At 38.1% G+C, this 14,002-nt stretch overlaps 1 non-coding gene across 1 annotated transcript; it reads right to left on the bottom strand.

Annotated features, from left to right (window-relative positions):
• Nucleotides 1-13,093: 13,093 nt before the first annotated feature.
• Nucleotides 13,094-13,230, bottom strand: LOC149837624 (small nucleolar RNA Z247). Its single transcript, XR_016432266.1, has one exon. It is a non-coding gene; the product is annotated as a small nucleolar RNA Z247 (small nucleolar RNA).
• Nucleotides 13,231-14,002: the final 772 nt, after the last annotated feature.

Raw genomic sequence — 14,002 nt, 5'->3', positions numbered from 1 at the left:
TGGAGATTGGATTGGAGTTTTGAATGAAGTTGGAATTTCAGAGTCAAATTTGATTTTTGAAATCTGATTTGAATATGAATATAAAATGAATTTGAAACCTCAAAGTTAAATTGGATTTTGAGATTGAACATAGAATTTTGAAAAATAAAAGGATGAATCGGATTTGATAAGGATTGAAGATAGATTGAGGAAGATATTTACATTTACTTGGAGTTTTTGAAAAATAAATTTTTGAAAGCATGATGTAATTCTATCCTAAATGATGAATGAGTTTGAAGAATTTGAAATTGGATTTTGAAAAGTTATTCTATTCTTTAAATGAATTAAAATAAGATTGAAGATATAATACATCCTTGACTATGGTCATTGAATGTATTATATAATAATCTATATTTAAATTCATGTGAAGAATGAAACACATTTGGTGCTTTAATAGAATTTAAAATGAAATTAACTCTCAATATACCCTGACTATGGCCATTGGTATATATTTTGAGTCAATTTTAAGTTAAATTCTAATAAAAGGAGAAAATATTTAAGGGAATATGATGAATTTTGAAAATGGATCCAGTGTTATTTCGTAAAAGATAAAAATCCTAAGTTTTGTCCACACCCTGACTATGGCCATTGATGTGGATCATCAACTTAGGATTGATTTACCTCTTACGATATGGTGCACGTGCCATTCGTGTTTCACCATTTGTGAAATATTGGAAAATGAAAAGAATGATATGAAAACAAACAATATGTATATGCTCATACATTCTAATCTAGGACTGAAAAGGTACAATTTTCATTGATAACCAGCCTATTACAAATTTAAGAATAAAAAGAAATAATAAAATCCTAGACCTAAGGCAATTTTCAACAACTTCTGAATGTTTCCTGTAAGACACTTAGTTAGTATAAAGTGAGAGAAAATGGACATGGCAAAATATTCATATTGAATCTAAGGATACCAATAATATTTGTATATGTGGGAAGTAATAGCATCTTATGTATTTATGAGAGAACATGGATCTATACATGTACATATATATATATATATATATATATATATATATATATATATATATATATATATATACATATATATATATATATGTATATATATATATATGTATGTATTTGTACATATATAGGTGCATATACATATATCTAACACTGTTGATAAATAAAACCTATATGAGAGGGCACATGCGATGGATGAAAGCAAGGGCCAGGATGGTTCTAGGTGAATCATCATGAAAATAGAATAATTCACAATGGAAGACCACCACGATTCTTCATAAATTTCTTTTGAAGGAGGACCACTACAGTACGTCCTGATAGACTGCTATAGAAAGGAGGGATCATAGTGGTTCATTGTGAACCACTGTAAAAGAAAAGCAACTATTGTAATCCTTGATGGATCACTATAGTAAAGGAAAACCACAGTGATTCTTTGCGAATCACTATAAAAATAGCCACAGTAGTTCAATGTGAACCACAGTGAAAGACGCACCATCCTGTAGTGGAACTCGTGGTTTGTTGCAGGGGTAGGAAGCTGGACATACATAAGCGTTGTACATGATCACCCTCCCTATCACTATCTATTATAATGAAACCTATATGTGTAAACTAAGATTTATACAATGTGCACATAGGTGTCCAACCCACTCCAAATGGGACAGTTAGACTGAAGGAGGAATCACTAAAACTATGAGTATACAGTTAGTGGCAAAATAGACTAAAATAAAAAATAAAAAAAAGAAAAAAAGAAAAGGAATGGCTGATCTGGGGATCATATCCGCAGTTGCCACTTGAGGTACAGACACATGCCTCAAAAAAAAGGGGGGGTGATACTGATAAAATGGTGAAACTCTGTGAAATGCTACAGGTGAATGCAATCTGAAGGTGAGGTATGACAGTGGGTCTCAAGTATAATGGTATCATGCTAAAAAAAATGAATGAACCATAGCAAACTGATTCTCTCTATTCAATTAACTCCATCCACCAAATTCACAAAATGGTTTGGAATCCTAAGTAGACTTCTTTCTGAATGACTGATGAAAACCCTTTATATGAACAAAGGGAGGCTTTTAATTGAAGTCACAGGGCACTGTAGATCTGTCCTGGAATTTTAGGGAACTCAGCAGACATTCTTGATTAAGAATGGCCCCAACAAATTTTATAGACATCAACCTGATTTTATAGTAAGACCAAAATTTCCTAAGAGAGTTATGATAAATTGTACAGAGACAAAAATTCATATCGGATTAAACAATTGATAGCGAGAATGGATACAGAGAGGGGAGTACCATACCTGTGATGGTCTGGTATTGCCTGTAGGTTAATAACCTGTGATGGTCTGGTATTGCCTGTAGGTTGATAACTTTGGTTGGCGCCAGATAGAACTTGTGCATCAGCTAAGGGTGTGGGAGCAGGAGGTGGAGGTGGTTCATTATGCGATGTATGGGTTATGGGAAGCTCTTTGTCTGCCGAAATCCTGCGATCCTGCTGAGAGATCGTTGGTTTATGCTTGGTTTTGGAGGAATCCTGAGGGAGGAAAGAAGGATCTTCTTCTTTTGCTTCTTTTGCCGGGAGCCGAAGATCCCTTGATTGCTCAAAGAGAGGATCCGCAGAAGGGAAAAGGAGAAGCTGGTGCTGCTGTCAGCTTCTCTTATTTGCGGGATTTTCAGGGCTTGAAAGAGGAAATCGAAAGGAAGACGGAGGAAGAAAAATCGAGAAGAAGAAATGGTGAGGTGAAAGGAGCGGTCGTATGAAGAACAGGGGTGCGGGGGTGAAACGCGGTGGGTTTAGGGTTCTTCCTGCGGTCTGTTAAATAGGGGAAAAGGAGGTTCGAGAAGGGAGATGCCGTTAGGCATCGATGGCGGGGAAAAGGAAAGGGGTTGGAGATGGAGGGCGATGGAGGATGGTCGCACATGGAGGAGGTGAGAGAGAGAGGCCCGAGTGAGAGGGACCCCTCTTCGCCCTCTTCCTTTCTCACGAAGGGTTTTCAAAACCCTAAAACCTGTTTTTACAGAGGGGCCCCCTTGAATTTTCAAGTTTTTACAAAGAGGGACTCCCCTAACAAAATTTTCATAAAAAAATGGTTTAAAATTGATTTTTTTAGCAAAATCGACTTTAAAAAGTTTAAACTCATTCATTTTTCTTTGAAATTTTCCATTTTTTTGGTTTTTTGTTTTATTTTTCTATTTTTTTGTATAAAAATCCTAAGATTTATGAGAAATAAAGATTTTAAAACTGTTTTTTTTGTAGTTTTGCAAAAACATTTACAAAAGAGTCTTTTGAGAATTCGGGTTCTTATTTTTTGAAATTTTTCTCAAAGCGGGAGATTGGATCCGATTTGGATCAAAATTAGGTCAGAGCTAAGACTTTGGGTCCGAATTCTAACGAATCCAGGGGATGAATGAAATTTTTGGTTTAAAAATTTACCCGATTATTCAGAGGACGGAGGTCAGGAGCAAAAAGGTCATTTTTGGATTTTTTGGAAAATTTGGGGTGTTCACATGGTTGCACACTGATAAAGATGAGGTTTCCACAACTTGCGAACCTATTGATAGTTTGGAAGGACAATAGTCAGTAAATGCTTCTTCAACAGTTCTTGCTTCATCTTCTTCTCGTTTCACATCTGCTGCTTCCTTATTGACTTCTTTGGTTGAGTCATCGTTGGTTATGCTGTGAGAGTACGACCACAACACCATTTGGAACATGTTCAGCTCATGGTCTCTGGAGCAGCTAGCCATTGTCTGCAGCATCATTGGGTCGGCCCTCATTTAGAGCCTCTTCCTCTTAGTGTTTTGCAAGAAGATCTCTCTCTTGAACACGAGTGTGTTATTGTGTCTGCCTCCCTCGTTCAGGCCATCGCAAGGGCCACCATCCATTACGAAAATGGTCTTTGATTTCAGCATACAACGAGCGAGGAAAAGCTCGTATTGTGGCCTCTCCGCACAACATATTTATTCGTTAAAGGAGTGAACTGTCATGGCTCGGTCACCAAAAGAGCATGGTAATCTGTCACATAGCGCAGGAAGTTCAAGAATCTTCTCAACATGTAGAGGAACTTGTCTTCCAAGTTCTATGTGACATTTTGCGTTTGTTCGGGAGGATCTACGTAGTTACTTTGCTGGAATATGAGGTTCATTACTTGGTGAATTTTTCTCCAACAGCCCTCTGAATCCTCTTTTTCCTTGGTGTTATTGACAAAATCCGGTTTTGTTGATGGGCTAAGACATCTGGGTCAATTTGGAGAGCAGGTTGTGTGTTCCCCCCGGAACATGGGGCCGCATAAGTGCCATGTTGGCGCTCATTTGGCTGTTCGGGTGTGTGCAGAGGAATATCACGGGTCCCAAGATATTCCTCCGTACATGAAAGCCGAATGAGCACCAACGTGGCGCTCATTCAGACCCTCAACACACGGGTTGTGTGTTCTTTGTGGGGGGGGGCATACAATCTGCCCCCATCAATTTGCATGTCAAAAATTCAGCACGTTTCTCAAGAACTTGGGATCCCGAAGGACAACTCAGCAAAGAGGGCTATATGTAAGGAATGAAGAGAGGTAGTGAAGACCCTAGATTTGAGAGTGTATGTGATCATATGGTGTCTTCGCTGTGGTGGGGTGAAGTTGGAATAGGTAAAGTTGGTATAAGGTTTTCTTGATTTATATTAGGACTTAGACAAGATAAAAGAGATAGCTCGATCGGAGGAGTGAAAGAACACCACAACAAAGCAGTGGATTAGTGACGACCTCATTTCATCGCAATTCCGTCGCTAACCGTCTTAGCAACGGGCAACTTACGTCATGATTTTTTCGACGCTAACTGGCGACGGGAAAATCTGTCATCAGTTCCGTCGATAATTGCGACGGAATAACGAACGACGGATTCCGTCGCAAATCTGCTGGTACTAAACGAAGACCTCAGCTTGGCGATGGATTTATATCCGTCGCTAAGCCGTTGCTAAATTATATGTATAGAGACGGAAAAATCCGTCGCTAATCCGTTGCAAACAAGGGGAAAAAATAAAAAAAAAAATATTTGAAAATTAAATATTGAGAACGCTACAATTTATATTTCCTGTACAATTTATATTTCCTGTAAATAAAAAACAAAGTACACATAAAATTTCATATAAAAGGAATCTACAACAATTAATCGTTCCACTTTAAAATTAACAAGTTTAATTATTTACAATTCAACAATTACAATTTCGAAACAAAAAAAAATAGAACTTCTTCAACACATTAATCTAATCATCGCCAAGATTTTGTGTGTCTTCTTGTTCATTGCCTTGATCTGTCCCTTCAGCTCTGCTACGCTGATTATCACTAGCAACCTACACAAGAAAAGAACAGTCAGTATTGATAAACAAAATATATTGATATAAATTATACACTATATGTGATTCTATCATGTGCTCATATGTGTTCTAAGGCAGTAAAAAAAATTTATATGTGATTCTATCATGCTCATATGTGCTCTAAGATAGGCAAAAACCTCTATATGTGATTCTATCATGAATGATATGTGTTCTAAGGCAGTAAAAACTCTATATGTGATTATATCATGCTCATATGTGTTCTAAGGCAGCTAGAAAAACTCTATATGTGATTCTACCATGCTCATATGTTCTCTAAGGCAGACAAAAAGCTAGTTTGATCATGCTCATATGTGTTCTAAGGCAGTCAAAAAACTAAATATGTGATTATAACATGCTCATATGTGTTCTAAGGCAGTAAGAAAAACTCTATATGTGATTCTACCATGCTCATATGTGCTCTAAGGCATATGAAACTTTCATACCTGAGAGGGATCTGCAATCGAAGTTCCCCTATTCAGCAAAAAACTTTTGAACTCAGCTCGAAGAACGTCGACGACAATTTCATGGAAGTAGTTACGCATTGTGTCCTTAACGATCTGGCGTACATCTTCACCAGAAAGAATAGGCTGCTGCTTGGAGCTTATGTTGGCAGAAGAAGTATGTGAGTCGTAACTAGAAGAAGCAATAACAGGTGAAGTGTTCATATTACTCCCAAACCCGAACACACGACCCTTTTTGGGTTCACCTATTGCAGTCACTCATGCTGCAGGATCAAATGATGGATGTTGAGTAGCGTCATCGCCATATCGCTCTATCATCTAATGCTCATATGCCTCCTACAAAATAATGTTTAAAGTATGCATTAATAATTAATGATAACATTATGATAACTTGCATATTGCAATGATTATTAATAGAATAAATACATACCGTTGTCGTTCTCGCCTTCTTTGATATGAAGTCTCCCGTGGTCTTCCGTTTATGTGTTTCAACAAACACATCCTTATATGGTACAATGCCTCCTTTTTCTGCTTCTTGCGAAGTTAAATGATAAAAGATTTAGTTAACAAGTTTGCAACAATACTTATAAAATTAATATTATATATTGATGAGTTACCATTTTCTTCAGGTGGCTCCCAAATGTCTTAGATCCACCTGTGTGTAGATGAGCTTTGGGCATTTTTGCTTGATTTTGTGCAGCCTTCGTAGAGCGATTTCAAAATGCATCCCCCGCCCACTTATCGCACATTTCATCCCAATAATCTCTCCTGATAGTAATAAGGCCATGGCTCTTCCACTGTAATGGATCATCTATTCCGCCAGATGCTTTTTTTGCTGCAGTCTTCATATTGTGCAGCATGTCTGCAAATCGATTAGCAGCCACCTTCTGCCACACCTTTCTTGCATCATTTTCCTTCACCGTAGTTGCGAAAAGATTCGAAGCCTATAAATATTTTCAGAAAGTTAGTAGACATGACTAAAAAAATTTTAAATAGGAAACACATTAACTTATAGAAACAACTGTATACCGTGAATGAAAACCACAATCTATCTATCCCCTCTTTTGGATACTCTTTCCATTGAGCGACTGGTCCTGGTAGATGTTGAAAAAGTGAATTTCTAATATCGCGTACTACTTCTTGTGGCTCAAACCTCGTGCTGCACATGAATTGGTACACAGTAAATATCAATATAAAATATTTATAAGATATGCAATAATTGAAAACGAAATCATTATGGTCGATTATCAATATACACTATTTGAATGAGTGTTCTTGTGCCAGACTGAAAAGACCCTGCTTCATGTGTTGGCTTCTGACTTGTGTGATCAACTGGTGTAGGTGGGTCATGTACAGACGAAACATCATCTGTAAAAAAATACGTTAGAAATTCTCAGAATGTGCATTTCAACTAATCAAGCATCCAATTAGTTAAATGATGTACCTATCACAGGCGCCCATGAAGATGAAGGTTGGGCCTGGCTATTACTGGATGAACGACCACTGTAACCTCTATGAACCATATTCTAACAAATAACATATATCATACAATACATTCAAATAATTCGCATCAAGTATTACAATACATTCAAATCATTCGCATCAAGTATTGCAATACATTCAAATGATTGGTTTTAATTCAGGTTCTGAACGTAATTTCCTCTCTTGGAATAGAGAAAGGGTATCTCTCGATGGTGTTTCAAGAATGTCGATCATGAGAATTCATGTAAATCTTCCTACCCAAGTAATTTATGTGGTTTATAAATGGGTCTTAATGTGTTCTTTAATCATCCTGATGCTCGAGAACGTAATTCAACAAGCCTATGCTCAATATTGTGTGTGCACCATCTTTTCTATTTCCTTACTTCTTGGGTTGATGTATGAGATAGATAGCTTTTATGATTTCTATTGGTGTAACATGGTTGATTTTGAATCTGTTAATCAACGTTTTTGTAAAATTCGATTTGTGTTTTGGGCATTATAGTAGCGTTGATGGTACTTCACTTTGGCACACATAGAGAAGATAGCTCGATCAGAATTACACTGTTTACATTTTTTGGTTTTGTTTGCTGGTGTTTGTAGTCTGTACCATGGTGTAGATTGGTTGTTTCACTTTGACACGCACATTTTACTTGGGCACAGGCATGTTGGAAATGTGGGTGTGCTTCGATTGACTTCGTGGTGTGAGACTCTGCTTTGTGCGATTTTCATGGCAAAGAACTTTGAGGGGTTTGTGGCTATGTTTGGAGAATGCGAGCCCGAATGGTCGAACGTGAGCTCGACTCCTTTACGGAAGCACATTTTCTACATTCATTCATTGGATGCCTCAAGACTATGCATACAGGCAACAGATTTCCACTCTAACACATTCCAGGCAATCCAGACTGTACACCAACTTGAGGACTTGGTGGGCGAACTTCTTTTTTCGTCCCTCCTTTCTCTCTTTTTTTTTAAATAATTTTTTTAGCAGTTATTGTGGCAAATTTTTCATAGATTTTACTTTAGGCAAATGTTCCTAATTAGTTTTTCTTGATAATGATGGTTGCATTTCTCTGTCTTTTGATAACCATGAAGCTAGCTCAATTATCCAAGGGATGATTCTAGGTTGCACCAGTGACCAATCTTGGGTCATCAAACTCCAAATGGACGAGGTGGATTAAACAAATTGGAAATGATGTTTTCTTTTTTTTTTCTCTAATATGTTTACCCTTTTCAATTCACACCCTTATATGAAACTATTACCATGTTATTAGATGTGAATTCTATCATTGTTTCTATGAAGGGATGGCCTTAGTTCAGAAGCATTGATACCATGATGCCATTTTTAAAAATTCTTAGGCATTTGCAGTTGTTATGAGAGTTTTTAATGTCCCCCTGCTGTTCCGGCAAAGGTTCGACTCCCTGCTATTCCGGTAAAGGGTCGACCCCCTACCGGAAAATACGGGGGGGGGGGGGGGGGGGGGGACCCCCCTTAATACCTGTCTCTGAGCAACAGCGAACGGCGAGGCCGGTGGACGGCGGACGGTGGGGCCGGCGAACGGCGGGAGTGAGCGAACGGCGGGAGCGGGAGCAGCGAAAGAAGAAAAGGAAAAGAGATCTCGGATTAGGTTTATCGACAATTCGCGACGGCTTAGCGACAGATTAATTCCGTCACTAAGCCGTCGTAAAATCAAATTTACGAACATAGCGACGGAATATATTTCGTCGCTAAATAGCGACGAAAAATGTTCTGTCGCAAAAGACGTCTCTAAATGGTGCGTCCATTACGACAAAATATTCCCTCGCAAAATCCATCGCTAATTATCCACGGATTTTGCGACGGGATATATTTCGTCGCTATTTTCGTAAATTTCATTGATTATAGCGACGAATGTGTTTCTCTTGTTAATCTGTCACTAACTAGCGACAGAATAATTTCGTCGCTAAATTCCATCTCTAATCACCTATTTTCTTATAGTGGAAAACCACCAACCAAAATTTCACACTCAAAGAATTAGCGTGGTTCGGTCTTGAATGACCTACATCTACAGAGAAAACACACCTTCTATATTAGATTCCTCTCGTCTCTTTTCAGTTTACATTATTTGGTGTGAGCATGTTTTTGCTAGGAATAAGCTCCATGATTTTAGGATCTAAATATTAACCCGTATCCTTCCAAATCACATGTATTATTTTTTTTTGCTAGGATTTGTTCCCATTTGGTTGAGATCAGATTTTCCACGTTGCTTGTAATCACCGGTTGTATCCTTATCACCAAGAGTGAGTACTGATGATGGTGTTCTAATATCCCCCTTCAAGGTGAACGGGCAAGGAAGAACGTTCAGCTTGGAACGGAGAAGTTGAAACTAGTTTGTTCCAAGAGGTTTGGTGAGTAGATCTGCCTTCTGAAGTTCTGTAGGGAGGTGTTTGACCTAAAGTTCCTGTTTAGCAATTTTATAGTGAACAAAATGCACGTCGATCTCCACATGTTTAGAACGTTTATGCATAACTGGGTTGGCTGCCATATAGGTGGCGCCAAGATTATCACACCACATAATCGGAGGAGTGGGATCCAGCATGCCTAGTTTTTGAACAAGAAATTTGACCCATGAGAGTTCAGTTGCGCCATCATCCAGAGCTCTATACTCGATCGAGCGAGCAACCGTGTATTGCTTGTGTGAGATCCATGAGATAAGATTAGTGCGTAGAAAAACAGCATATGCCCTGGTGGACTTTGATAATCAGGGCATCCAACCCAATCGATGTCAGAGAACACCTATAACTTGAGATTGGAGGAGTTAGAAAAGCCTAGTGTCCCCTTTATGTACTGTAATATACGTTTGATGGCATTCTAGTGATCAACAGTCAGGCAATGCATGTATTGACAGACTTTATTGATGACAAACGCAAGATCTAGTCGTGTGAGAGTAAGGTACTGAAGTGCAACAACTGTACTCCTATACAATGTAGGATTCTCTATGAAACAACCAGATAGAGCCCGTAATTGGGTGGTGGTGCTCAGGGGAGAGGAGATTGGCTTGCAGGTGATCATGTTGGCTCTCTGTAGCAAGTCTATAATGTATTTCTGTTGAGATAGAACAAGACCATGAGGAGTAAAGGTGGCTTTGATGCCCAAAAAAATATGATTTGCCTAAGTCCTTTAAAGAGAATTCGGAACTAAGCCTCTAGATAAGCAACTGAAGACAAGAAGAGGTGTTGCTTGTGATTGAAATGTCATCCACATAGATTAAGACATACACAACTTGTGGGCCAGATCTGAAAATAAATAAAGATGTGTCCATATAGGAAGCCTTGGGCCTGAGGGAACAAAGAAACTCATTGAGTCGAGAGTACCAGCCCCGTGGGCCTGCTTAAGTCCATAAAGAGCTCTTTAAAGCTTGCATAAATGATGTGGCTTGTGGGGATCTGTAAAGCCAGGTGGTTGAGTCATGTAGACCATTTCTTGAAGAAGTCCATGTAGAAAGGCATTGTTCACATCTAATTGTCGAATAGACCAGTTAAACAAAGTGGTTATTGATATCACAGTTCGAACGGTAGTAGGTTTTACCACGAGACTAAAGGTTTCATAAAAATCTACTCCTTGTTGTGTATATCTTTTGGCAACCTAGCGTGCCTTAAGCCTTTTAAGAGATCCATCCGCCTTTTGTTTAATCTTGTAGATCCATTTGCACCCCACTATATTATGGGAAGGATCCGGTGGCACAAGGGTCCAAGTTTGATTTTTTATGAGAGCTCGTACGTACACATTTTTCATAGCTTCTTGCCATCTTAGGTTTTTGATGGCATCTTGATATGTGTTAGGTTCTTGGTCTTAAAGGGCGATGGTTTGATAGGCTGAGGGAATTGGATGGCATTCCAAGGAGAAGGATTTGGGTTTTAGACTCTCTGTTTGTGATATGGTAACCATTTGGTGACGTTGAGTAGGGACTGGTTGCTCAGGACTATGGGGCAAGTTAGCCTGGATGGGTAAATTTGTGTGGTCAACTTCAAGCCTTATTTCAGGTTCAGCAGTGGTGTTTGGTGAGCTGGTTAGGCAATTGATCTGACTCGGTTGGAAATGGGGATGGGGAAATGTCTATGGTTGGTTGAGGTTGAGAGCATAAAGGTATAGAAGGCAGATATACAGTTTCTCGGATTGGATTTTTCTTGAGACCGGAGGTTGGAATTTTATCCAAAAAATAGAATTTTCCCTCGTCAAACACTACGTCCCTGGAAATGAAAATTTTTCATTGTCTAATGATAGATAGTAATATCCCTTTCGTTGGGCAGCATATCCCAGAAACACACACCTTTGAGATTTAAAAGCAAGTTTATGTTGTCTATAAGCCCGTAAACATGGGTAACATGAGCTTCCAAATACACATAGTAGTTTGTACTCAGGTTGTTGTTTAAACAAAATCTCAAGTAGTGTTTTTTCAAGTCTGTTTTTTACTGGCATCCGATTTATAAGATAAACTGCAGAATGGAAAGCATAAGGCCAATATTTAGTAAAGACGCCTGCTTGGGTTAATAGAGTGAGACATGTGTCAACAACATGTCTATGTTTCCTCTCTACTTCCCCGTTCTATTCACGTGTATGAGGACAAGATATCTGATGACCAATTCCACACATGTCTAAGTATTTTTGAATTACTTGATATTCTCCTCCCCGGTCAGTGTGCAAAAATCTTATTTTGGTGTTCAAGGTATTTTCAACATGTACTTTAAATATTTTGAAAACATTGAGAACATCTGACTTCTTTCTCAGTAAGTAAATCCATGTAAATCGAGAAAAGGCATTGATGAATGTCACATAATATTTAAAACCATTCATACCTTGAACTGGAGTCAATCCCCACACATCAAAATAGATCAATTTAAGTGGAAAATCAACAGTTTGCGATGTTTCACTAAATGGGAGTTTATGGCTTTTACCTTTTTTACATGCATCAAAAAGCCCATTGTTTTCAGTAAATTTAAAAGGTAAACCATATTTATTAACTATCTGCTGAACTAGGCGAAGAGAGGGATGCCCCATACGTTGATGCCAAACTCCAATAGATGTTTTTTCTCCACTCTCTACTTCTTTAGGTTGTTGGACCTTCATCTTAGGAAGTCGATATAAGCCTCCTTCACGTGTTCCTTGAAGCAGAACTCTCCCTGTTTTGCAATCCTTTATGTGACAATAAGAAGGAAAAAACTCAAAACTGACATCATTATCCTTAACAAATTTCTGCACTGACATCAATTTTTGGGTAATTTTAGGCACATGTAATTTATTTTTCATATTGAAATCATGCTTTTGGTATTGAATAATAGAGTTTCATGTATGCTTTATTTCCAAACCTGAACCATTTCCAACTCTTACGCTATCTAGACCTTGATAGCTTGAATAAAGTGAGAGGTTGCTAGTGACATGATGTGTTGCCCCGGTGTCTCGATACTAGCTCTTATCTCTAGCAATGACAGGACCTGCAACATAAGTCTGAGGCAAAAAATCACTTTGAACAAAGTTAGCCAATTGCCTACATTGTTTTGCTGAGTGGCCAAATTTTTCACATTTTTGAGAAACCACTTTATTTCCTTCATTTTGATTCTGGTTTTGTCCCTTGTTTTGATTTTGATTTCTGTAGCCTCCTTTCTTATTTTTCTTTTGATATCCACCCCCTCCTTTGTAAAACTTATTCTTGTTGTTTTGATAAAATTGATTCTTTGATTGATGTTTTTGAGTGAAGTTGGTTGCAGAGAGCAGAGAATCATCAGATTTATCTTCACTATCAGCTAAATGGGATTCTTGAATCAACAATAGCCCATAGAGTTCATTCAATGAAATAGGTTCCACTCTAGTATTGATAGAGGTTTGGAATGCCAAGTATTTATTTGCTAGACCTCATAGGATATGCATAACCAAATCATCCTCATCAATAGGTTTGGTGGTGACGGCAAGTTGATGGGCAATTAATTTTGCACTCTTAACATACTCATCTATAGATCGGTCACCCTTTTTTAAGTCCTGAAGTTGGGATTTAAGTTGGAGAATATGAGAACTTGAGTGGGTAGCATAGACTTCCTTTAGCACTTTCCAAACTTCAAAGGAAGTCTTCAAGCCAATAACATGGTTGTGGACAGATTCAGTCAAAGATGAAAGGATCCAGCTTAACAATAATTGATCATGCTTATTCTATAAAATAAATTCTGAATTAATTTTCTGAGATGCACTTAAAGTGACAAACTTGGGTGGACATGGTCTAGAATCATCCACATACCCAAGGAGGTCATAAGAATTCAGAATCGACAAGAATTGTGATTCCCACAACAAATAATTGTCTGATGATAACTTCATTGACAGGAAATGTTGCAAAGAGTTTGGTGATTGAAACAACGGAGATAAGTTTGAGGAAGTCAGACCTACGTCAAAAGATACCAGAGAGCTAGACGATGATGAATTAGAATCCATGGTTGAATATCACGCAAGGATCTGCCTAGTGCTCTGATACCATGAAAGAAAACCACCAACCAAGATTTCACACGCAAAGAATTAACGTGGTTCAGTCTTGAATGACTTACATCCACAAAGCAAACACACCTTCTATAATAGATTTCTCTCATCTCTTTTCAGTTTACATTTAGTCTCTTTATATAGAGACATATTTGGTGTGAGCATGTTCTTGCTAGGAATAGGCTGCATGATTTTAGGATTT

This window comes from Nuphar pumila, chromosome 5 (genome assembly GCF_984573655.1).
Source record: "Nuphar pumila chromosome 5, dmNupPumi1.hap1.1, whole genome shotgun sequence".
Lineage (NCBI taxonomy): Eukaryota > Viridiplantae > Streptophyta > Magnoliopsida > Nymphaeales > Nymphaeaceae > Nuphar > Nuphar pumila.
This window is presented reverse-complemented; position numbering and strand designations above follow the sequence as displayed.